This window comes from Hemicordylus capensis, chromosome 5 (genome assembly GCF_027244095.1).
Source record: "Hemicordylus capensis ecotype Gifberg chromosome 5, rHemCap1.1.pri, whole genome shotgun sequence".
Lineage (NCBI taxonomy): Eukaryota > Metazoa > Chordata > Lepidosauria > Squamata > Cordylidae > Hemicordylus > Hemicordylus capensis.
In genome coordinates, this window is record NC_069661.1 from 89,497,687 (window position 1) to 89,521,798 (window position 24,112).

The window sequence follows — 24,112 nt, forward strand, 5'->3', positions numbered from 1 at the left end:
GGATGATGCATATGATTAAACAAGGGGCAGGGGAGCAGTTTGATGGGTAAATGATGCCAAAACAGCAGCTGAAAGGGGAAATAATTGCAGCAAGCAAGCTTTTATAATTGGGGCGGATCCAGCAGGAAATTACAAGCGGTGCAACAGGAATTTCTTTCTCATAAAAGATTTTTTTTCATATATAAAAATATTGGGGCTTGGATTTTATTTCTCTTGCAAATGCACTATGTCTGAGGTGTCAAACTCAAATCTGGTGGTGGGCCAGATTGGATTTCGATGCACCTCTAGGAAGCCACATATAGTCTTACAACACCTTCTGTCACCTCACGCTCACCATACGCCAGCTTGTCTCCTCCTCCTCCTCCTCCTCCTCCTCTTCCTCTCATTCCCTTTCTCCACCCTTGTCCTGCCAATTATCTGAATTCTCTACTTTTTACAGCAAAATACAATCAAGGAAAGATTGCATTTTATTTTATTGGTATTTTTAGAAGAAATTCTGAACATACCTGCCAATACCAGATTTTGCATGGACAATCCTGCCACTCTCCCCTCTTCCTCTTTCCCTTGCAGAGCTGTTGCTATGTACTTAAAAGATCCAGGGCTTTGGACCCACAGGGCCTCATCCAAGACCCACAGCCTCCCCACACTTTAATAATTAAACCCTTTCATGCTCTACCCTGAACACTTTGGAGGAAGAACGAGATACGTATAGTGTCTATAACACTATATATGTATAGTGCCTATAACACATATACATAAATATATGTATGTATAATATACGTATGTATATGTAGCCATAAACACTCCAATTTGTGAAGCTATTTTCAAGAAGTTGGGATATTTTAGTCCATTACAAGCTTAGTAAGAAGACAATATGTAAATTATGTATATATGAGTTACTGTAAGTTATTTATTTAAAAGATTATGATGGGTAGTAATATAGTTTAGACATTGCTATATAAAGTTCTTAGATAAAATATCACTTTCTCTGCTTTGAGTTCTCTTCTAATATATTACCACGAGGGTGAAAAATTCAATTAATGTCAACTGAACTGATACATTGTTTGATATGGACACCAATCAACACGTAGCTGGATGTTATATGTTAGGGATGTGCAAAATGTTTTGGGTACAGAACAATCTGTACCCAAAACTGCCCATTTCAGGTGATTCGTTGCCGAAATGAATTACTCTCTTGCCCTCCCAAAATGTTTTTGAGCCGAAACTAATGACCCCTGTTTCGGCTCCAAATTATTTGTAGTTTTGGCCCTCCATTTTGTGGCCAATAAAGTGCTGCTTCTTCCTCCTCTATTTTGAGTTCTGACGTCTATTTGAATTTCCCGCCTTTTTGCTTCCCACTGACTTCAATGCAAAAGGGTCCGATCTGATGTCTACTTGAATTTTGGGTCCTAGGTCCAAAAGAGAAAAGTGGAGTGGTAGTGCCTAATGGGTGGAGGCTACCACCCAAATTGCAGAGGGATTGGGCAAAGGGCTGATTTTCAATACAAACCATGAATCCACTCTCATTTGCTACCAAAGAATCTACACTCAGAACACCTCAGAAACTACAGAACCCTGTACCCCATGAGTTAGAAACCCAAGGGGGTGATTGGCAGCCTATATGCACTACATCACCACTCACTCTGGGCCACCCCAGCATCCCTCAAGTTCAGTTATGGGGCTGCTGAAACCTCCATTATACCTTCTGAGGAAAACCTTAAAGACGCGTAAACTTCAACAATTCACCAAAAATCAGCCCTTTGCCCAGTCCCTCTGCAATTTGGGTGGTAGCCTCCACCCATTTGGCACTACCACCACACCACACTCTGCTGCCCCAGATCTCACTTTATGTCCCAAATCTGCCCCAAAGACCCTGAAACTTCAACAAATCACCAAAAATTAGCCCTTTGCCCAATCCCTCTGCAATTTGGCTGGTAGCCTCCACCCATTAGGCACTACCACTCCACTCCACTATTTTGGCCCTGAGACCCATTTTCTTGATCTGAATCAATTCAGATTCAGATTAATTCAGATCCGTATCGAATCTGGGGTGATTTGGATGGGTCAGATTTGGACCCCAAAACGAATTGGGGGTGTTTTGATTCAAATCCAAATCGAAACACCAAAAATCTGAATTGAACACCCCTATTATTTATATATGAGTTACAACCACAAAGCAAAAATAAAATAATAATAATAATGAGAACCATGTTGAGAAAGAACCATTTTCTCATAGTTTGCTATTTGAGCCATTTTGAGAATTTTGATGCTAAAAAAGCAGTATATAAATATTTTTAATAAGCTGAGGGGAGCGGGGGGGGGGAATTATACACAGAGACCAGATTAGAGCTATAAGCAGTTTAATATCTTCAGGAACAAAATGCAGGAACAAAAACAGATCCAGTTCGTCACAGAATTTTTTCCCCCTCCTATTCTTGTTAAAGCTTTTAATATTTTGTACTGACTAATTTTCTCATAGGAAGGCATATTGTTTGGATGGGGAGGGTTTTTCTTACAAGTTTGTACCAGAACAGTTTTGGCTTATACTTTGATGATGATTTTTAAATAAATAAATAAATAAATAAATAAATAAATAAATAAATCTCTTTCCCTCCCCCTCTCCCACTCCCTCCTTCCCTCTCACACATACACACGAAACACATGCACATAAATGGAGATTTTCAAGTGGGGGTGGGACTTCTTTCACATGTACACACACGGTTCATGGGGAGGGAGAAAAACAGAGGCTGAAGCAAGGGGAACAAATCACAAACAAAACAAACTGATAAGGGTTGGTGTTTTTTTTTTAAAAAAATAAAATGTTTTACTTTCCGTCCTTGAGGGAGACAAACCCAACGTTCTCTGTCCAGCTCTGCTATTACATTCAAGTGTCAAGCAGCAGAGAAGCACAAGACTCCAGGAGAACCAATAAAGCAGGACTAGCAGCAGCAAGGAAAGTTAACCTTCTTTTGACTCTGCTACTGCCAATATCGATGAGACTCGATCCAAATTCACAGGGGGTGCAACTGCACCCTTACACACACACCCCAGATCCATCCCTGTTATAATGGTGAATGTTAAAGAGAGTTGGATAATATTATGGCTTCCCTGAAAGCTATCTTTTTGGCTTGAAAATCAATAAAGGACATAGTCGTAATCATTAATAAGATCAGTAGAAAGGAACAGAACAGATTTAGACTAACCTAAGGCCCCCTTCTCTCTCCTCTCCCTCTCCCTCTCCCTCTCCCATGCACGCACACACGCATGCACATGCACATAGGAATATGGAAGATACTTGCTTGTGATGTAATCTCACACCATAAGAGGGGAGCTGGTCTTGTGGCAGCAAGCATGACTTGTCCCCTTAGCTAAGCAGTGTCTGCCCTGATTGTATATGAATGAGAGACTTGATGTGTGAGCACTGTAAGTTATTCTCCTTAGGGGATGGACCTGCTATGGGAAGAGCAGAAGGTTCCAAGTTCCCTCCCTGGCATCTCCAAGATAGGGCTGAGAGAGACTCCTGCCTGCAAGTTTGAAGAAGCCGCTGCCAGTCTGTGAAGACAATACTGAGCTAAATGGACCTATGGTCTGACTCAGTATATGGCAGCTTCCTATGTTCCTACCACTGTGGTATGTGAATACTACAACCATTTTGGCAAGAGCATTCATATGAGTCTTTTCCACCTGACCATCACCCAGCTGGGAGGGAGGGCAAGAAAGCCCATGTGGCTTGACCCATGTGGTTCTGGTATTCACATATGTATTGCAGCTGTGTGTTTAAGGTGCCCTCAAAGCACCTTTTTTAAAAGCCAAAATAGATCATTACTGCTTCCCTGAAGAATATTGCCACACAGACACATTTTTCAGTGATACTCACATGGGAGCTTTAACATATGAACTGGTCCTATTGGACCATCTCTTGATTGGGTGTCCACCTTCCACACTTTCACATATGCCTGTTCATAGGTCTTATTTCCCTTATTTGCTTTTGTTTCAGTGCAATATTTTTGCTTGAAAAGATGACATAGTGAACATGATGGTGTTAAAGTTCCACATAGCCAATCCAATTTGACTACATGAGGATATTTACTGAGAGCCAATGAAGTGATCTCACTACCCTCATTCTGAATTGTGGGAAAGAAGGAATTGATTCCCATTGTCAAGGCAACCTGGCTGGCACTCCCTATCAGGCTCACTGTGGTTTCAGTGTGTGATAGGGGTGTGCACAAAACCACCTGGCCCAGTTCAGTTCAAGTTTGAAACAAACCTTTTGGATGTATTGGGAGCTGGTAATAATTTTATTAGGGCTATCAAGACAATATATTCGGAGCAATACGCTAAAATTATTATAAATGGGGAATTATCAGATAATTGTAAAATACAAAAAGGAACTAGACAAGGCTGTCCACTTTCCCCATTACTTTTTATATTAGTACTGGAAGTGCTTTGCAGAAATATTAGAGAAGATGATCAAACACAAGGCCCGAAAGTTGGAAAACAAGAGTATAAACTTAGAGCCTTTGCGGATGATGTGGTGTTTTTTTCTAGAAAATCCATTAGAGAAGATTGGAAGACTTTTGCAAAAAATACAACAATTTGGCCAATTGGCCAGGTTTTATATAAATAAGACTAAAACCAAGGTGTTGACAAAAAATATGGACCAGAAATCTAATGATAGATTTTTTGAAATAAGTGAACTGAAAGTGAAGAAGAAAATTAAATATTTGGGCGTCTGGTTGACAAATAAAAACTCATTGTTGTTTTCAAATAATTATATCAAAATATGGAATACAGTAAAAACTGACTTGCAAAGATGGACTAGAATGAACTTATCTTTAATGGGAAGAATTTCAGTTGTGAAGATGAATGTTTTACCTAAAATGCTGTTTCTTTTTCAGACTATTCCTATAATTAACACCTTAACTTGTTTCAAGCAATGGCAAAAGGACATAACCAAATTTGTTTGGCAAGGGAAAAGACCAAGAATTAAATTTAAAAATTTAACAGATGCTAAAGAAAGAGGTGGTCTTACCCTGCCAGATTTAAGGTTGTATTTTGATGCTGTTAGTTTGACATGGTTAGAAGAATGGATAACATTAAGAAATCCCAGAATACTTGATCTGGAAGGATTCGATAGAAGGTTTGGATGGCATTCATATCTGTGGTACGATAAAAGTAAAGTGCATAAAGATTTTCTTAATCATTATGTAAGAAGGAGTCTAATGAGAGTGTGGGTAAAATATTAAAAATGGTTGGAATCTAAAACTCCATTATGTCTGTCCCCGATTGAAGCTTTAGCTTTAGCACGTAAAGAGGTAAATATGCAACCTGAATGGGGTACCTAGTGGGATTTGTTATGTTTCCAAGAACAGGGCTGTAAATTAAACCTAATTGAAGTACAAAATTTGGTTAGTGACTGGTTTCAGTACCATCAGTTAAATGAAATCTATAAGAAGGATCTTAAAGTTGGATTTGAGGATCAAATGTTGAGACGTCGCGCGCATGCTTCACGTCTCTGTGATGACGTCGCAGAGATGTGAAGCACGTGCATGATGTGCGTGTGCGCAAAAGGTTTATTGAAGCCTTTTGCAGCGTAGCCAGCAGTAGCAGCAGCAGCAAAACGGAAGAAGGGGCGGCAGGGAGGTATCCTGCCGCCCCAATTATTAACAGAACTACGGCTGCCAGAGGGGGAAAGTGGCGGGAGGGGCAAGTAAACTCTCCCTTGGCTCTTAAAGGAACCCCCCATCCTGAATCACCCAAACCCCAAACCACCCATGTCCGGACCGGTCCGGAGGCCTGTAGAATGGCCTCCGGAACAGTCAGGGCTCATCACTACTTACCGCCACTGTGGGGGGAGGGCTTCTCCAAGGTGGTGGTCCATGGAGGCCTCCCTCCCCCCGCCAGCCTTACTTTTTGTAAAAATCACCCAGTTCGGGCATCTTTGGCCCTTTCCAGGCCTATTCTCCAGCGCAGTGGCCATTTTGGACACCACTGTACCTGTGCAGGGGATCCCTGCATGGTCTGCAATGAACCCCCAAACTGGGTTGTGTGTGTTCACAACCACAAACCTTTGAATCGAACTGGTTTGATATCAAACCAGTTTGCATTCGAACCTGTTTGCACACCCCTAGTGTGCGCCAGAATTGTGTGCCAAACCGTTTGGAGGCCACCTCCAGCCACAAAGCCACGATACCTCTAAATATAAGTTGCAGGTGAGCAGCAGCAAGAGAGTGTGCACGCCCTAACCTCTTGCTGGTGGGCTTTCCAGAGGCATCTAGTGGGCCACTTTGTATAACAGGATGCTGGACCTGATAGGCCTTGCACCTGATCCAGCAGGGCTGTTATTATGTTCTTATGATCCAGCTCTAGTCATGCATGACAATGTCCATGTCAAAGGTACATCAACATAAGTAGTCAACTGCAAACTACTGGATAAGGGAAATGAGGAGTAGCCCAGTAGCCTCAGGAACAGGGACACGTTAACTCTCCTCTCCCCACCCCCAGCCCACAATCATGCTGTTGCACTCTTTCCAAAAGGACTAGGATGGTGCTCAACTTTCACAGAGGCAAAAATGTTCCCTATACACACACCCAGTTTCAGCTCAGCACTACTACCACAGTTGCAAACACAAGATCTCAGTAAGATCTTTGTTGAGATCAGAGTGACAATGAAAAAAGGTTGTGGTAAAAGTAAGAGGTTTGGTCGCTGTGTGTGGGTGCTGTACTATGTATGAGCAATGGATCCAATATGTATTTTCAGTTATGAATTATTTACTCAGCTGTAATTGAGAATTTGTCTTTCTCTGGCATCTACCAGCCACCCACATGGCTAAGCCTTGCTTATTTACATTCTCTGCTACTGCACTGAGCTTCTCTGAACCTAATGGTGTAGAATTATCATTCCTGTGACTTCCTTTGAGTTCACATGGTGTTCAGATATGCTTCTTCTTTTCAGGATTATAAGAGAAAAATATGAAAAGTCCATCCTTCTCTCTTAAAATTGTAACCCCCTGGCTGACAACTAATTTTTAATTTCTAACATACTTGGAATTGAACAGGGACTCATCATGGCACAAGCTCTTTAACCCTTTCTGCACCAGTGTGAACACTTGCAATCAATGTGGTCTCCTTATGACACGGTGTCGTTGCTACAATTGCTGCCAAGTTCTCTCTGTGTGCAAGAGGAGCCCAGTTCTGGTAGAAGATAATGTAGCTTCCTGACAGAGCAGGAGTTGTGGAGGGCAGGGTGTAGAATGAGAGCTTTAAAGTCTGGGATTGGGAAGACCATAAATAGTTTGGTTTTGTGATTCTCTTTCTCTTCCCTCCTCTCTCTCCCTTTTTGCTATGGGCCTCAGAATGGCTGTATTGGGAAACAGGGAGAGTCTTGCACTTACAGTTCCCATCACCCTGATGAGTTGATATCCTTAGCCTTGCAGGCTGTTTGAGCATGGGCTAGCCAGTTCTGTCTGGGCACTTTTGGCATCAGCCCTGCTCACCATCCTTATTACTAGCCTTATTGCCCTTGAACAGGGCAAAAAATGGCCCAATCTCATTGGGAAGATGAACCCAAATCTCATGAGAGTTCTCCTTCCCCCAGTATTGCCAGCTTGTGAGAATCCATGAAAATGTCTCCATCACCCTAGTGATGGAGACACCTGTCAATGCCATTGGCACCTACTTCTCTATGGATATGGTTGGTTCAGCTGCCGCCACACCTGCCTGTCTGCTGGGGAAACACCATAGACCAGATGGAAGGGCTGAAGCATGACCACCTACCATTGGCCCACTATCTGATCCCCAATAGGTTTGTTGTTCAGGAGACAAGGATTTTCTCCCTCTAAACAGATAAAAAATTTTGGTTTTTCAACAGCCAGACTTGTGTGATTTGCCTTCATAAAGATTATGTCTGTTTTCTCAGGCTTTTAATTAAAACTGCTTAATTGTTTTACTCTGTGAATTGTTTTTAATTATTTTTATTATGTGAAAGTGTTTTGTTTTAATATTGTAAATAGGATTCTGTATACTGCACGCGCGCGCGCACACACACACACACACACACACACACATTTCATTAAGAATACCCTGCCCTTCTAGTGTTTATGAGGAGTTGGGGTATTTTTCTGTAAATTGCATGCCCATTTTAAAAAGTTCAAATCAGTCTCGCCAATGGACTGAACATGCACAAACTTACCACCAATATAGCAATGCCTGTTGCATACCTATGCTGAGGATGCAGATTATAAAGAAGTTTAAAAGGACACAATCTTTTAGTAAACTCTTGATTTGAGCTCTTGATAGCAGAAGACTTTTCAGGGGTGACCTTTCTGCTCTCTCGCAGTGAATTATAGGCACGGGTGTTGCCTCAGAGTTGGGGAAGGAAGGAAGTTTATTCACTCCCTTCTTTCACCTATCAGTGGGAGCCCAAAGCCTGAGCTCCTGTCCGAGAGACTGTCAGACCCACAAACCCCATCCCGACTGATCTGCTCATCCTCAGCAGCCTCTGCCTTAAATAAATCCCTGCATCTCGGATACTCCTGCCCGCTTTCGGCCGGCTCTGCCTCTCTGGCCAGGCACGTGTCCTGGACCCCCAATCCCTGGCCTCTAAAGGGAGCTCATTACCCAACTCCACACCTTGCCTTATCATTCCTCCAGCAGCTTGCAGCTGTGGAGCTGCTCTCCTGGCTATTCCCTCTCCACCAAGCTGCTGCCTCTTGGGTGACACATGCCCACCCCCCAGCAGCTGTTGCACGTCTCTCTGAATCCTCTCTGGCTTCTGAGAGGTAATTGCCGGGGCTCTCTAATTACCGGGGCTGTCCTGGAGTCTGGAGCCCCCGGCTTCTCTCAGCACTCTACCAGCTGGCTGGGCACACCTCCCTGTCTCAGGGAGGAGGGGAGGAAACCCCAACAAGGGGCAAGGAAGCTCAGCCTTAAAATGAATCTGCATACTGAAAACTAGGCAAATTTGCATTAAGAGTCAGATATTTTTAAATGCTGATACCATGATTAGTGGCAAAGGAAGCTAAGGGCAGCTTCCACTCAGAGTAATGTAGATACAAGTGCCACATCTTTCTGATGCATCCTTGCAGCCTCAAAAACACAAACATACACATCATACTCTGGACTTGGTGACCTGTATGCATCCATTAAGGAAATCCTTCTCTACACTAAGTCTTAGAAATGACATCCCAATCCCTTAGCCTCAGATGAAGCAGCTGATGGAGCCTTGCTCCCTAAGCTTAGGAAGTTGGCTATCTCTGTAGGATATATGTTTTGAATTACTATAGCAATGGTTGACTTGTATAATTAATGATGCTGATTGGTGAGCGGGAAGTCAATATTTACTTAATTAGATGTAATGGGATTGTTAAGATATTGTAAAAACCAATAAAATTTTTAAAAAGCAGGAAGTTGGCTATCTCTGGTTAAGTAACTAAAGAACCACAACCGTTGTCTAGTGTTTTTATTTGAGGCTACATAATGCAGATGATTGCTTTATCTGTCTCCTACATAGTTATACAAATTTAGTTGGCAGACAACTATTTAGGTGACAGAAACTATTTAGATACCTGTTATGCCTATTTATGTAGACAAAATCTAAGCATTTATAAAAATCGCCTAGTAATTCAAAGGGAGTGTGTATTAACTCTCCACCCCCCATTTTTGCGGGCAAGCCTGCAGCATAAGCCACAGCATAGTGCCACATGTGGCTCAGTTGCTTTTCAGATAACGTATTTCCAAGTCTGGTCATATGTAGATATCAAACAACTCACTTCATAAGAACATGCCTGCCCAAGGCTAGTCCAGGATCCTGTTTTACACAGTGGCCCACCAGATGCCTTCTCAGATGCCTCCAAGAAGTCTGCAGGCAAGAGCTGAGGGCATGCCCTCTCTCTTGCTGTTACTCCCCTGCAACTCGTAATGAATTTTCCTAGTGCATTATTACACAAAAAAGAAAGAAAGAAAGAAAATGCTGTACCCTGTAACTATAGGGCTCGGCCATCTTTTCCACAGTAATGCACCATCATCACATGACACAACATCAGGACATTACTTCTTTTCCTAAGAATGTAAGAACAGCACTGCTGGATCAGGCCCAAGGCCCAGCATCCTGTTTCACACAGTGGCCCACTAGATGCTTTTGAGAATCCCACAGGCAAGAGGTGGGGGCATGCCCTCTCTCTTGCTGTTGCTCCCCTGCAACTGATATATAGAGGCATATCTTGCCTCTGAGGCTGAAGGTGGCCTATAGCCACCAGACTGGTTGACATTGATACTAACTAGACCTATTCTCCATGAATTTATCTAAGTGCCTTTCAAAGCCATTCAAGCTAGTGGCCATCACCACATCCCATGGCAGACAATTCCATAGATTAATTATGCACTAGTTTCATGGCCTTCAGGTTTATGGGATGAGCCCTGGTTCTATTGTTGTGAGAGGATGAAAAATTTATCTCTGTCCACAATCTCTACTTTATGCATAATTCTATACACCTCTCTCATGTCTCCCTGTAGTCACTTCTTTTCCACATTAAAAATCCCCAGATGCTTTAGCCTTGTCTCATAAGGAAGGTGCTCCAGGCCCCAGATCATCTTGGTTGCCCTCTTCTGCAACTTTTCTAGTTCTATAATGTCCTTCTTAAGATATGATGACCAGAACTGTATTCAGTACTCCAAATGTGGCTGCACCATAGATTTGTATAAAGGCATTATAATATTCATATTTTTACTTTCAGTCCCCTTCCTAATGATCCCTAGCATGGAATTTGCCTTTTTTACAGTTGACACTTTTGACAAGCAGCCCACCATGACCCCAAGCTTTCCTTCCTGGTCAGTCACTGACAGCTGAGACCCCATCAGTGTAGATGTGAAGTTGGGTTTTTTTGCCCCAAATGCATCACTTTACACTTGCATACATTGAACTGCATTTGCCATTTTTTTGGCCACTCACCCAATTTGTAGATATTCTTTTGGAGCTCCTCTCCTCACAATATGTTTTGGATTTCACTACCCTCAATAGTTTCATGACATCTGCAAATTGACCACTTCTCTGCTTACCCAAACTTCTAGATCATTTATGAACTAGTTAAAGAGCTCTGGTCCCTGGGGGAGCCACTTCTTAATTCCTTCCATTGTGAAAACTGTCCATTTATTCCTACCCTGTTTCCCATCCTTTGACTAGTTACCAATCCACACATGAACCTTTCCCTTTATCCCATGACTGCTAAATTTACTCAAGAACCTTTGGTGGGGAACTTTGTCAAAAGCTTTTTGAAAGTCCAGGTATACTATGTCAACTGGGTCACCTTTCTCCACATTCCTATTGACACTCAAAGAACTCCAAAAGGTTAGTGAGGCAAGACTTGTCCTTGCAGAAGCCATGCTGATTCTCCTTTAGCATGGCCTGTACTTCTGTGTTTCATAGTTTTCCCTTAAGTATACTTTCTATCAATTTACCTGTCACAGGTTAAGCTAACCAGCCTTCAAGACTCTTTTCTTTCACCTTTTTGGCAGTGGGATCAGAGAAGGGCAGAACTTGTGATCAGTGGAAGCTTAAGGTTTGGACTGGCCCAGTGCTTGGCAAATCATCATGCTAAATAATCCACATCTAAAGCATCAGGTTGTTAATGGGGACTGCTGTGCTACTTCAATCTCTTCTTTGGGACAGACTGAAGTTAAATAACGAGAGCAAAAACATTAGGCATACACTTGAGGAAATGTGATTTATTTTGAAAGGCTTCCCAGTCGGTATTACCCCCCCCAAAGCAAAGAGTAAGAATGTGGAGGTTAAAATGTGTATATTATGTATGGAATCACAGATATACTTTAGAAATAAAATGAGTTACACTTCCACTGTAATTTGAATTTCTTGTCAGATTTTTACATAATCCAGACATGTCTAAATCTTCTTGATGCTGCTTCTCTATTTCCATTGCTTTCTCTCTATGGTCCTCTTCATGTTTCTCTTATCATCAAACACAAATATTCTTATTAAACCCTCACTCCCCTGTGCTATTTCTTATCTCCATGCTTTCTTGCTTGCAACCCATGTGCCTGAAATGCTCTCCCTGTATTATTTGTATGTTTTACAATGCATACTCTGCCTATTTCAAAGCAGACCCTAGGTTGTTTACAAACTTCCATCTATAAACATTTTAACACACTGAAAACCACACACACACACACAAATATATATATATATATGAATGAATAATGCCAGGTGAACAGAAGCACAGAGATAAATGATTTCAAAGGGAGAAAAACAACAACACTTCAGCCTCATCTAAAAGCTAGCGGAAAAAAGAAGGCCCACAGCTTGCCCTTTAAAAACCCCAAAAGGAAACCATATGGATCTCATGTAAAAGAGAGCTCCTGAAGGTAAAGGCAGCTGCAGAAAATGCTCTGACCTGCATAGGACACGGGTCTTGAGGTAGGCCTCACAGGAGGGCTTCTCTGACATAGTCAGTTGGCCTCCTCTCCATCCCATTTTAATTATAAACTCATATTTTTTCTCTGAATTTCCTTCTTACTGTTCCATATCACATTTCCCCCCTCATGTTTATTATTATATACTTAAACTGTTCCTGCTTCTTTTAATCACTCCAGCTAATGTTTTCCCTTTTTAAAATTTTACTTTAAAAATTTATTTTATTTATGTATTTGATTTATATATCACCATTCCTAGAGTGGCTCAAGGCAGTTTACACTAAAATAAAAAATACATAATAATTAAAATCAAATACCAATTAAAAGAAGATTAAAATTACAATTACAACTAGATATATTTAAAAGCCAGGCTAAAAAGATTTAAGGGTCTCCTGAAGGCCTCAAAGGAAGTTAATCCTCTTATATCCACAGGGAGTGCATTCCACAACCTAGGGGCAACAGTGAGAAGGCCCTATCCGAGGTCGCCACCAGATGAATTGGTGGCACCCGAAGACTGTCCCGTCTTGATTATCTCAATGAGCAGTGGGGATCTTGTAGAGGAAGGCCTTCTCTCAGGTAACCCAGACCTAAGCCATTCAGGACTTTAAAGGTAATAACCAGCACTTCGTAATTTGCCTGAAAACTTATTGGCAGCCAGTACAATGGTTTAAGAACAGGCCTAATGTGGTTTCTCTGGAATACTCCAGAGACCAATCTGGCTGCTGCATTTTGAACTAACTGAAGTTTCCAAACCACATACAAAAGCAGCCCTTCATAGAGTACGTTGCAGTAGTCCAACCTGGAGGTTACTAGCTGGTGTACTACTGTTTTCAGATCATTCTCCTCAAGGTATGGGTAGAGTTGTCAAATTAATTGCAGATGGTAAAAAGCACTTCTGGCCTTATCAGGGTGAGACCCAGGTCCAAGAGCACTCTCAAGCTACAGACCTGTTCCTTCTGGGAGAGTGTAACGTTGTCCAGAACAGGAAGTTATATCATGTCTTGAAGAATACAACCCCAACAATGAGCACCCCCCCTTACTTGGATTTAGTTTTAGTTTATTATCCCCCATCCAGCCCATTACTGCCTGTAGGCAGGCATTTAAGGAGTTAATGCCATTTCTTGATATTGATGACAAAGAGAAATAGATTTGGGTGTCATCTGCATATTGATAACACCCAGCACCAATTCCCCTGATGACCTCACCGAGTAGTTTCATGTAGATGTTAAAAAGCATTGGTGACAGAATGGAGCCCTGAGGGACTCCATATAACAGCTCCCATTCTGAAGAGCAATTGTCACCAAACGCCACCATCTGAAATCTACCCGAGACATAGTAGTAGAACCACTGTAAAACAGTGCCTTCTATCCCCAAATCCTTCAGGCAATCCAGAAGAATATCATGGTCAGTGGTACTGCTGAGAGATCCCAAAGAACCAGCAGAGTCACACTTCCTGGTGAAGATCATCTATCAGGCCAACCAAGGCCATCTCAACCCTGTAGTCTGCTCTAAAGCCAGTTTGAAATTGGTCTAGATAAGAAGTTTCCTCCAAGTCTGCTTGGAGCTGGTCAGCCACCACACTCTCAATCATCTTATCCAACCATGGGAAGTTGGAGACTGGCTTATAATTGTCCATCACCAGAGGATCCAAAGTGGGCTTCTTAAGAAGGGGTCTGACCACCACCTCCTTCAAACAAGATGGCATCCCGCCCTCCCTTAGCTCCCATAACTGACCTGCAAGATGAAATCAGTCATGTTGGGCAAAAATCCAAGGAACAAGTGGTAGGCTCTACTGCTCCGAGCAACTTTTCCACATGCTCAGGAGTCACAAACTGAAACTGATCTAATCTAATCTTGCAAGAGGGATTTCTGGAAACCCCCCATAACTGGCCCTGCAGAAACATTGGAGTCTAGATCAGCCTGAATGTGACAAATTGTTTCCCAAAACAGATTTGAAACAGAAGGGGTTTGAGTTAAACCCCTAACAATCTGGAAAAGCTCTGCTGGACAAGAACTTGCAGATGCAATAGAGCAGAATAAAATTGCTTCCTTGCTGCATGTATCGCCGCAGTATATGCCTTCAGATGGGCTCTATGGTGTGTCTTATCAAATTCAGGATGAATCCTCTTCCATGTGTGCGCCAGTCATCTACTTTGCAGCTTCAGCTCCCATAGCTCTTCCATATATCATGGAGCTAATTTTGAAGCGGGTCAGAGAGGATGCTTAGGAGTGATCTTTTCTACTGCCCTCTTAAGTTCTCTGTTCCAAGTATCCACCTGGGCATCAACACAATCACTGTCAAAACCAACTCCAAAACCCTCCAAAGCCCTTTGTAATCCTGCTGGATACCACAGCCTTTTCCAGTAGACCATTCTAATAGGCCATTATGAATTCCTGAGCAGCACCAGACAAGCCAGTCTCAAAGTGGATATTGAAATCACCCAGCACCAAAACCCTGGTAACTCCAACACCAACTCAGCGACCAGCTCTGTCAGCTGAATTAGGGAGTCTTTTAAGCAGCAGGGTGGGCAGTACACCAACAGAATCCCCAATCTATCCCGAGTCCCCAGTCTAAAGTGTATACACTCGATATATGTCAATTCTCTCAAAGGGATTCTGGTAAGGGAGATATTGTTCTTATGGACCACAGCCACTCCACCCCACCCACCCCCTCACTTCCCCAAACCTCCTCAACAACAGAGGGGGAAGAAGTTTGCCAACCTTGGAGGAAGAAGTTGGGCCCACACAGGACCACTAGCCTTTCCCAACCAGTCTCAGTTATACAAGCCAGGTCAGCTGCTTCATCCATGATCAAATCATGGATGATTTTGATCTTATTTTGAACTGACCTGGCATTACAAAGGAGCATGGTTAGGTTCAGTGGGGAGTTGGAACTTCTCCCCCAGGCCTGAGAGCTGACAGAGCAGTTGGAAGGAAAAAAAATACAGTAATTAAATTCCTGGACTTCATTCCCCTGTAATGGCATGCTGGCTTGCCAATGCCCAAACCTTGATTCCCCACCACTACTGAAATAGCCGCCCCAATCTCATTGAACGCACCTCCTGCTCCACCTTTAACAAGAGAGCCCAGAAACAGCCTTGTGAACAGTCTGGCACAAACCACTAAAACAAAAGCAAGCAAGCAAAAATCTTAAGACTGGAGGACCCTAAGCATAACTTCCCCTCAGACCTCAGTCCCCCACTTAAGGCCCAGCATCAAAGGCTGGCCCCCTTTGGCAGCTGGCTTCGGTGGTTGCCTGCAGGCAACCTGCCTAATGGTGCCCACACTGACAGCTGCACCTCTAGCTTGCCCCAGTTCTTTAATGACAAAACACTCCAGGCCTCACCTCTCTTGTGGACTCTGGAGCCTGGCTGATGAAACTGGCCACCACACAGCTGCAGCTCATCAGGGCAATCAGGACTGTGGCTCTAGCTCATGCTGGCAGCAGGAATTCCAGCCAATGTTATCTGCTGGTCAAGACTGAAGGGAGGAGGCAGGTCAAGCGAAGCAAATCTCCCAGCTCAGACCAGGGAGATTCATATGGGGAAAAAGAGTCCCCAGCCTCTCAGCTTGTCCCCACCTCACCTTCTTTTTGTCTTCAGTTCCCCTCTTCTTTTGTCTCCTATTCTTAATTTGCAGATAGCAACTGTCCTCATTACTTTTTCCAGTGTTTGTTGTTTAGTGGTAGTTTAAGCTGTTACTCTTAATAATAACATTGATAATAATAGTATTTATTAGCTGTCCTTCATTTAAAGCTCTCAGGGCAGTGTACAATAAAATACTTAAAATATCTGATAGCAAGAAAGCACTTCAAATAAAACCAATAGAACAGAGCAACAGATAAAGACATTTCAGCATAAAAACCAAAGCAGCAGCAGCAGCAGCAATGCATAACCATATCAGAAGGCAAACATGATTGTGTATTCCAGTAAATTTTCATAAACAGTTTTTAATCACATCGTCTATTTTTGTAAGTGATGCTTTTAGTGGTTCCCCTCAACCCAGGAACACTTAATTACCACTTAATGTGGTAATGGTTTGAACACCTTTTTGAAGACTAGAAAAACAAAATTGAACACTAAACCATTCAGCCTGTAAGGTCATGGGGGAAAGAAACCAAGCAGTAGGAAATAAAGCTCAACCTGCTCTTGCTTAAATTACTTACTTCAGAAAGCAACTTAACTTTAAAGCTGATTAAGGTATCAGGCTAAGCTAGTTACTAATCTATTTCATCTCTGTTAGATATCAAGCTCCACTCTTTTTGAAAAACAGAACACAATGATGATTAACACATGCATATAATGTCTGTGAGCAAAGATACATGAAGTTTCACAGCAGAGGTCTGCTTGAAAGACTGGATTTTAGTGCACTTTTCCTCTTCCATCTTATGGCCACATTCACACATAATGTGAAACTGGAGGTTGCCGAACCTGTGGTTAATATTTCAAACTGTGAATCGCATCACAGATGTTCATCCAACCACAGTCCGGCAACCTCTGTATTCAGGGCAGGGAAGACCCTATCTTTTCCTGGTCCACTGAGGGAGCATCCCAGCAAGCTCCATAGCACTCGTGACACCAGGATGTGGGTAAGGCATCATCCCACAAGGCAGCAGCCATTGGACACAACTTTAAATGGGTGGACATAAAACGGCATGCCATGCAAGCCCATCTTCTGAAAGCAATTGTACTGCTGCCCTTGTAAGAGCCTGGAAACAAAACAGTCTTGCACAAGCACAATTTCTGGTGGGGAGGGGGATGCTGGGGGGCACCTAAAAAAAAAAAAACTCAGGAAAGGGAAGAGAACATGATGACTTGCTGGAAGCAGATATGTATATGATGCAGGGCAGAGGATCTGGCCCGCTATGACCAAGGATGCTCTTGTGATACCTCACCATGGCAAAGCAGTCCATGGAGACCAAACCACATTCCTGCCTCCATGGCAGCTTGCCACCAGGGAACTAGCCCTCTCATGAGAGGGCCAGTCTACTGGTGAGAACCTTAGACTCACCAACCTTCAGTCTTCTGTTGGAGTGAGCACTCATGATTTGAGCTAACAAAAAAAAAAAAAAAAAAAAGCAGCCCCTGCTTGCATAGGGCCCCTGTTCTCTCTGGTTAATTATAGAACTTATGCACAGTGACCTCCCCCGCTCCGCTTCTCCAGGGAAGCCTTTCACTCATCCAAAGGAGTTTTTGACAGTCCATATGTCCAGGCATAGCTAGGTGGGCAGAATGGGGAAAGGGCTGGGGCCGGGGACAGATCATTACTCTCATTCAAACTTTCCAGGTTTGGGCCGGTGTTGTGGTATATGCAGATCTTCTGCCACAGGGAATCATGGGAAAGGAAAGTAGGGGAGCTGTTCTGGGCAAAAATAGAAATGGACATGCTCAAATGTCAATGAAAACCACTTAGAACACAATAAAACCATGGTATAGTTAAAAAGCTTTTGTTAAAAAAAACCCACCAAGTATTTAGAGATGTTTTAAAAGTTGTCAGAGATGTGGAGGCTCTCTTTTTCAGCAATGAATGCATTCAAGAGTCTCAGGGTAGCAACAGAGAAGGCCCGTCCCTGCATAGCCACCAGACGAGCCAGTGACAACTGCAGACAAATCTCTCCAGATGATATTGATGGGCAGTGGGGCTCCTAGTGAAGATGTTATCTTCAATACCCAGGGCCTAAGCTGTTTAGGGCTTTATAGGTTATAACCCAGACCTTGTATTTTGCCCAGAAATGTATTGGGAGCCAGTGTAGCTCATTTAATACTGTAGTAATATGGTCACTCTGAGATGACCAAAAGACCAAACTGGCTGCCACATTGTGTACCAACTGCAATTTTTGGACTGTGTACAAAGGCAGCCCCACATAGAGTGATATTGCAGTAGTCAAGTCTAAAGGTTACTAGTATGTGTACCACTGTTTTGAGGTAGTTTATCTCAAGAAATGGATTTAGCTGGCATATCAGCCAAAGCTCAAAGAAGACACCTCTGTCCCCTGCCTCAACCTGGAAAACAAATGAGAGGTTTGGATCCAGACCCACCCCTAGACTATGTATCTGTTCCTTCTGGAACAGTTTGGATGCTGTGCAGCAGATGCCCTGAAGGGTTGAATAGAAATGTCATTTGCACAATGGGGAACCTAGAATTAAAGTGTTATTGCTAACTAAAATTATAACTACTGGCATAGGCTTGGGTCCGGGCTATTTAAGAGAGCGCCTTCTTTGTCATGAACCCTGCTGCCTGTTATCTTCTGGAGAGGTCCGGTTATGGTTGTCACTGGTTCATTTGGTGGTGACTCAGTACCAGGCTTTCTCTGTGGCTGGAAGTTGGAACATGGAGAAGAGCCAAGAAGGGGGAAAGGAGAAGGGAACTGGACACAATTATAAGATGGTACAAAACACCGTACTTTAGGATCAGTTGAGTTTACTTGAGTGGAGTGGCACAAAGCTATAGAAACATTAAGTCAAGGATGTGAGCTTTGGGGAAGGATTTGAAGTAACAGCAACACATGAGCAGAAAACCATTCATTCAAGCAGTTTTTCAGTGTGTTTGTGGTAGCATCCTTGACATGTTATCTGTTTTTTGTTCAAGTCATGAATACCAGAGGCCGCTCACCCCGAAAAAAGCCCCAAAGAGTTAATTTCTAAGACTTCAGAGAACTCTGTAGCACCTGTCCTAATCTACAAAGACCATAATGAACTTGGCTGAATGAAAGCTCAGGCAAATATCTGTATATAACATATGTAAAACCCATTGTGATATGTGACTTACTTCCAAGTAAGTCTGGTTAGGATGCCAGTTTTTTAAAAAAACCCACTGTTTATTTTATTATTTTAAAAATACACAATTGTCTTACGAAAATTTGAGGCAGCTTAAAAGAGAAATTTTAAAATACAACATCAAATAAAAACAACCAACAGTGACACAAAATACATAAATCCAAATCCAAAGCAATTAATCACTAACCGGTTGTTCAACAAAAGCACTTCCAGGCAACAAGGGATGCTGGTAGGTTTACCAGGATGATCAGGATGGAAAAGGGGCCAGACAGTGGGATGACCATTTAGTGGGCATCCCACTATCCCCTGGAGTCTTCCTTCCCCATTTCCTCTATATATACCTCTGCCCACACCCATATTTATTTATTATTTTAAAATTTATTTTTACATTTTATATCCCGCTCTTCCTCCAATGTGTACTACATACTTAGGTTTCTCCTCACAACAACAACCCTGTGAAGTAGGTTAGGCTGAGAGAGAGTGACTGGCCCAGAGTCACCCAGCTAGTTTCATGGTTGAATGGGGATTTGAACTTGGGTCTCCCCGGTCCTAGTCCGGCACTCTAGCCACTACACCACGCACCCATATAATGATCGTGCCCCTACCTCTGACCCCACCCCAAAACCAAAGACCAACACATAAACAATACTCGTACCTCAAAAAAAGAGAACAAGAGACAAAAAAGAACATAAGGCAGGAATACTTCCTATACAAAAGAGAGACCCTGTTTTTAAAAATGCACACAAACCACAAGAGACAGAAACCTGGGTAGGAAAAAAGGAAAAGGTTTACTATTACTATGCTATCATACAGCCAGACAATCTAATCCATTAATATTAACTGCTAAATATTTAACAGTAAATCTGTATAATCTTTCTCAAATATTAAGATAAACACAATGCCCTTTAAAAGTAATCTGTAAGTCCAGCATTTTATACTAGTACTAGTAACTTTAAGCCCGTTAAATTAACGGGTGCTAGTAGACCTTTGGGGCAGGCAGGCACCCACCCCCCACCCACCCAGTAACTTCACTCACTTGTCCAGGACGAAAGCTCTGCTGCAGGAACGCTCCTGCTGAGCATGAGCTGCTGGCGGCGGCTGAGAGGCGAGCGGCTGAGAGGCGAGCGCTGAGCCCGCCACGGGGGCCAGCTGACCCGGATCCGTCCGGGGCCCAGCATTTGGTTTGGCTTTTGCCGACGCCGCCTCATCCTCAACCGCCTCTTCCAGACTGGCGCTGGGAGAGTTGTGTTGGCCGCTAGTGGGCCCGGGGCCAGGCATCCCCCCACCTCCGCCTCCGTCTCTGCCGCCTTCGCCATGCTGCCGGGCCGGGCCGCCCCCGCCAGCGGGCTTAGTCTTCCCGCTGTGGCTGCCGCCACCAGCGGGCTCAGTCTCCCCGCCGCCCTCGCTGCCCCCACCAGTGGGGCCAGTTCTCCCGCCGTGGCTGCTGCTGCCAGCGGGGCCAGTCCCCCCACCGTGGCTGCCGCCGCCAGCGGGCTCAGTCTCCCCGCCACCACCGCCAGTGGGGACAGTCCTCCTGCCCGTTAGTGGGCACGGGCCCAGGCTTCCCCTAGCCTCCACCTCCGTCTCCGCCGTGATCGCCACGCAGCCGGGCTGGGCCGCCCCCGCCCCCACCCCTGCCTCACATCTGCGGCCGGGCCGCCTTGGTTGGCCGGGCCCGGCCGCCGCCGCCGCACGGCCTGGCACACCGCCGCCTCGCGGCCTGGCCCGCTGCCTCTGCCGCTTTGCGGCCTGGCCCTCCGCCGCCTCGTGGCCTGGCCCGTCGCCTCCGCCTCCGCCGCCGCCTTGCTGCCTGGCCTGCCGCTGCCTCACGGCCTGGCCCACCGCCCACCACCGCCTGCCAGACACCCAACATGGCAGCCGCCGCCCGCTCTGTTTCCCTTTCTGCATGCGCAGAACATCCGAAAAAGACACGGACGCAGACACCAAGCATTTTATTATACAGGATAATATTGTTCTTCCATATTGTTTCTAAATGTACAGACCATAATGAATCCATATTTTATATGAGTGCTACCTTTGATCATAACTGGAACTACTTTCCTTTGACAACCATGTTTCATTTACTGATAAGAACATCTATTTTTCATTAAAAAGGAATTGGTCAAACTAAAACACAGGAGTATGGTGTGATTTGCTAATAAAAACATTTTCTAATTATCTTGTGTACTTCCTGCATTTCTAGATAAATTGGAGTCTACACCATCATTATTAAAGGTCCTGTCATTTTGGTCACAACGGTTTAAGACTATAATTATCACCTTCTGTCCTTCCTCCACACACTCATGGTAAAGACAGATCTCCCCCCACCCCCATGTTATTACAAGTAAGATTACTGCAATACATATAATCAAGGATACAATTATATATGTGTATAACTGAAGTGGAGAGGAGAAAGGGGGAAAATAAAAATTTAAAATCCCTTAAGCATGACTTTAACATAATAAAATACAACCTGCCAAGGAAAAGGGTAAAAGAAAAAGAAAACAAACAAAAAACCCACCTTCTTCTAAGGATATATATTTTTCAAAAATAATTAATTGAAATTCAACCAAATTGCTGAGAATTCCTCCTCTTTATCTTTCTGTCAAAAAACAGTTCCATCAAAAAACAGTTCAAATTTGACAAGGAACACATATCAATTATCCAAAGTTGCAATTCAGGAGTAGATTTGTCATTCCAGTGATGTATTATGATCCTTTTTATGACACCCCAGGCACACAGGACCTGGTGGGTGCTGTCAGTGTCATCGACCCTTTAGGGAACAGTGACCATATTGCCATCAAATTCAGCATACATGTGGGGAGAGAATCACCAAGGACATCTAACACGGACATTTTAATTTCAGAAGAGGAAACTTTTCCAAAATGAGGAGTATGGTGAAAAGAAAGCTGAAAGGGAAAATCAGGAGAGTGACTTCGCTCCAGAGTGCATGGAATTTACTCAAAACTACAATTCTAGAAGCCCAGTTAGATTGTATACCCAAAAGGAGGAAAGGTACCACTAAGTCCAGGGGGATGCCAGCATGGCTAACGGGTACCGTCAAGGAAGCCATAAAAGGGAAGAATACTTCCTTCTGAAATTGGAAGGCCTGTCCAAATGAAGAGAACAGAAAGGAACACAAACTCTGGCAAAAGAAATGCAAGGTGCCAATAAGGGAGGCAAAAAGAGAGCTTGAGTAACATTTAGCCAAAAGTATCAAGGGGAATAACAAAAACTTCTTTAAATACATCAGAAGCAGGAAAACTGCCAGGGAGGTGGTTGGACCATTAGACAATGAGGGAGTGAAAGTGATTATTAAGGAGGATATGGAGGTTGCAGAGAAGCTGAATGAGTTCTTTGCGTCTGTCTTCATGGCAGAGAATACTGAGCATATACCTGTTCTTGAACCAGGCTTTTTGGGGATGGAGGCTAGAGAGCTGAGTCAGATAGAAGTGAGAAGAGATGATGTTCTAAACTGTCTGAAAAAACTGAAATCTAACAAATCACCAGGGCTGGATGGCATCCATCCAAGTGTCCTCAAAGAACTCAAATGTGAAATTGCTGACCTCCTTGCCAGAGGATTGGAGAGTAGCAAATGTAACACTGATTTTCAAAAAGGGATCCAGGGGTGATCTGGGAAATTACAGGCCAGTTAGCCTAACTTCCATTCCAGGCAAATTGATGGAAAACATCCTCAATGATAAAATTGTAAAGCACGTAGAAGAACAGGCCCTGCTGGGAGTGAGCTAGCATGGTTTCTGCAAAGGTAAATCTTGCCTCACCAAATTTTTGGACTTCTTTGAGAGTGTCAACGAGTGTGTGGATCAAGGTGATCCAGTTGACATAGTCTACGTGGACTTCCAAAAAGCTTTTGACAAAGTTCCTCATCAAAGACTCCTGAGGAAACTTAGCAGTCATGGGATAAGGGGACAAGTATATGTGTGGATTGCTAACTGGTTGAAAGACAGGAAACAGAGGGTAGGTATTAATGGAGAGTTTTCACAATGGAGGAAAGTAAGAAGTGGGGTCCCCCAGGGATCTTTATCGGGACCAATGCTTTTTAATTTATTCATAAATGATCTAGAAGCAGGGGTAAGCAGCGAGGTGGCCAGATTTGCAGATGATACCAAACTCTTCCAGGTAGTAACATCCAAAACGGATTGTGAGCAGCTCCAAAAGGATCTCTCTAAACTGGGTGAGTGGGCGACAAAATGGCAAATGCGGTTCAATGTTAGCAAGTGTAAGGTGATGCACATTGGGACGAAAACCCCTAACTTCAAGTATGCGCTGATGGAATCTGAGCTGTCGGTGACTGACCAGGAGAGGGATCTTGGGGTCGTGGTGGACAGCTCATTGAAAGTGTTGACTCAGTGTGCGGCAGCTGTGAAAAAGGCAAATTCCATGCTAGGGATCATTAGAAAGCGGATTGAAAATAAAACGGCTAACATTATAATGCCCTTATACAAAACTATGGTCCGACCACACTTGGAGTACTGCGTACAGTTCTGGTCACCACATCTCAAAAAGGACATTGTAGAACTGGAAAAGGTACAGAAGAGGGCAACCAAGATGATCTGGGGCCTAGAGCACCTTTCTTATGAGGCAAGACTACAACACCTGGGGCTTTTTAGTTTAGCAATAGCAATAGCACTTACATTTATATACCGCTTTATAGCCGAAGCTCTCTAAGCGGTTTACAATGATTTAGCATATTGCCCCCAACATTCTGGGTACTCATTTTACTGACCTCGGAAGGATGGAAGGCTGAGTCAACCTTGAGCCCCTGGTCAGGATCGAACTTGTAACCTTCTGGTTACAGGGCGGCAGTTTTACCACTGTGCCACCAGGGGCTCTTACCCTGAAAAAAAAGGGCTGCATGGAAAAAAGACGACTGCATGGAGACATGATAGAGG